The sequence below is a fragment of the Arachis stenosperma genome, chromosome 9 (genome assembly GCF_014773155.1).
Source record: "Arachis stenosperma cultivar V10309 chromosome 9, arast.V10309.gnm1.PFL2, whole genome shotgun sequence".
Lineage (NCBI taxonomy): Eukaryota > Viridiplantae > Streptophyta > Magnoliopsida > Fabales > Fabaceae > Arachis > Arachis stenosperma.
The window spans coordinates 102,740,275-102,742,956 of NC_080385.1; the positions used below are offsets into that span (position 1 = coordinate 102,740,275).

At 41.4% G+C, this 2,682-nt stretch overlaps 1 non-coding gene across 1 annotated transcript; it reads left to right on the top strand.

The window, feature by feature from the left end:
- The first annotated feature begins 2,049 nt into the window (after window positions 1-2,049).
- Window positions 2,050-2,153, top strand: LOC130952629 (small nucleolar RNA R71). The gene has a single exon (XR_009074807.1). It is a non-coding gene; the product is annotated as a small nucleolar RNA R71 (small nucleolar RNA).
- The last annotated feature ends 529 nt before the right edge of the window (window positions 2,154-2,682 follow it).

Consider the following 2,682-nt stretch of genomic DNA (forward strand, 5'->3'; position numbering starts at 1 on the left):
AGCGCCAGCTTTTCTCTTCTAGGCACATTCCTGGCGTTCAACGCCAGGATGTTGCTTGTTTCTGGCATTCAGCGCCAGAATGGTGCTCTGTTCTGGCGTTGAACGCCGGCCAGATGCACCTTACTGGCGTTGAACGCCAGCCTGTGCGTCCTCCAGGGTGAAAAATTTTTTTCTTCTGTTTTTGACTCTGTTTTTAATTTTTATGATTTTTTCGTGACTCCTCATGATCATGTACCTAATAAAACACAAAATAACAATAAAACCAAATAAAATAAAAATTAGATAAATAAAATTGGGTTGCCTCCCAACAAGCGCTTCTTTAATGTCAATAGCTTGACAGTGGCTCTCATGGAGCCACAAGGTGATCAGGTCAATTTTAGTGTGGTCCCAACACCAAACTTAGAGTTTGGATATGGGATCTTAACAACAAACTTAGAGTTTGGTTGTGGCCTCACAACACCAAACTTAGAGTTTGACTGTGGGGGCTCTTCTTGACTCTGAACTGAGAGAAGCTCTTCATGCTTACTCTCTTCTGTCACAGAGGAATGGCCATGTGCCTTAAACACAAGGTATTCCCCATTCAGTTGAAGGACTAATTCCCCTCTGTTGACATCTATCACAGCTCCTGCTGTGGCTAGGAAAGGTCTTCCAAGGATGATGCAATCATCCTCTTCCTTCCTAGTGTCTAAGATTATGAAATCAGCAGGGATGTAAAGGCCTTCAACCTTTACTAACACGTCCTCTACTATTCCATAAGCTTGTCTCAATGACTTGTCTGCCAGTTGTAATGAGAACAAGGCAGGTTGTACCTCAATGATCCCCAGCTTCTCCATTACAGAGAGTGGCATTAGATTTATCCCTGACCCCAGATCACACAGAGCTTTTTCAAAGATCATGGTGCCTATGGTACAGGGTATTAAGAACTTGCCAGGATCTTGTTTCTTTTGAGGTAGAATTTTCTGAATCCAAGTATCCAGTTCATTAATGAGCAAGGGAGGTTCACTTTCCCAAGTCTCATTACCAAACATCTTGGCATTCAGCTTCATGATAGCTCCTAAATATTGAGCAACTTGCTCTCCAGTTACATCTTCATCCTCTTCAGAGGATGAATAGTCTTCAGAGCTCATGAATGGCAGAAGGAGATTTAATGGAATCTCTATGGTCTCTGTATGAGCCTCAGATTCCTTTGGATCCTTAATAAGAAATTCCTTCTTGCTTGAGGGACGTCCCAGGAGGTCTTTTTCACTAGGATTTTCATCCTCCTCCTCCCTTGTGCATTCGGCCATATTGACTATGTCAATGGCCTTGCACTCTCCCTTTGGATTTTCTTCTGTATTGCTTGGGAGAATACTGGGAGGAGTTTCAATGACTTTCTTACTCAGCTGACCCACTTGTGCCTCCAAATTTCTAATGGAGGATATTGTTTCATTCATGAAACTGAAAGTGGCCTTTGACAGATCAGAGACTACATTGGCTAAATTAGAAGTGTTTTGTTCAGAATTCTCTGTCTGTTGCTGAGAAGATGATGGATATGGCTTGCTATTGCCCAGCCTGTTGCGTCCACCATTGTTAAAACCTTGTTGAGGTTTTTGTTGATCCTTCCATGAGAAATTTGGATGATTTCTCCATGATGAGTTATAGGTGTTTCCATAAGGTTCACCCATGTAATTAACCTCTGCCATGGCAGGGTTCTCAGGATCATAAGCTTCTTCAGAAGCTGCCTCTCTAGTACTGTTGGATGCATGTTGCAATCCATTCAGATTTTGAGAGATCATGTTGACCTGTTGAGTCAACACTTTGTTCTGAGCCAATATGGCATTCAGAGTATCAATTTCAAGAACTCCTTTCTTTTGAGGTACCCCATTGTTCACGGAATTCCTCTCAGAAGTGTACATGAACTGGTTATTTGCAACCATGTCAATGAGCTCTTGAGCCTCTTCAGGCGTTTTCTTTAGGTGAATAGATCCACCTGCAGAATGGTCCAATGACATTTTCGAAAATTCAGAGAGACCATAATAGAAAATATCTAATATGGTCCATTTTGAAAACATGTCAGATGGACATCATTTGGTCAGCTGCTTGTATCTTTCCCAAGCTTCATAGAGGGATTCACCATCTTTTTGTTTGAAGGTTTGAACATCCATTCTCAGCTTGCTCAGCTTTTGAGGAGGAAAGAATTTATCCAAGAAGGCAGTGACCAGCTTATCCCATGAGTCCAGGCTATCCTTGGGTTGTGAATCCAACCATACTCTAGCTCTGTCTCTTACAGCAAAAGGGAAAAGCATGAGTCTATAGACTTCAGGATCAACTCCATTCGTCTTTACAGTCTCACAGATTTGCAAGAACTCAGTTAAAAACTGATAAGGATCTTCAGATGGAAGTCCATAAAACTTGCAGTTTTGTTGCATTAATGCAACTAGTTGAGGTTTCAGCTCAAAGTTATTGGCTCCAATGGCAGGAATGGAGATGCTTCTTCCATCAAACTTGGACGTTGGCTTTGTGAAGTCACCAAGCATTCTCCTTTCATTATTATTATTATTTTCGGCTGCCATCTCTTTCTCTTGTTCGAAAATTTCTAAAAGGTTACTTCTGGATTGTTGTAATTTAGCTTCTCTTAATTTTCTCTTCAGAGTCCTTTCAGGTTCTGGATCAATTTCAACAAGAGTGCCTTTATCCCTGTTC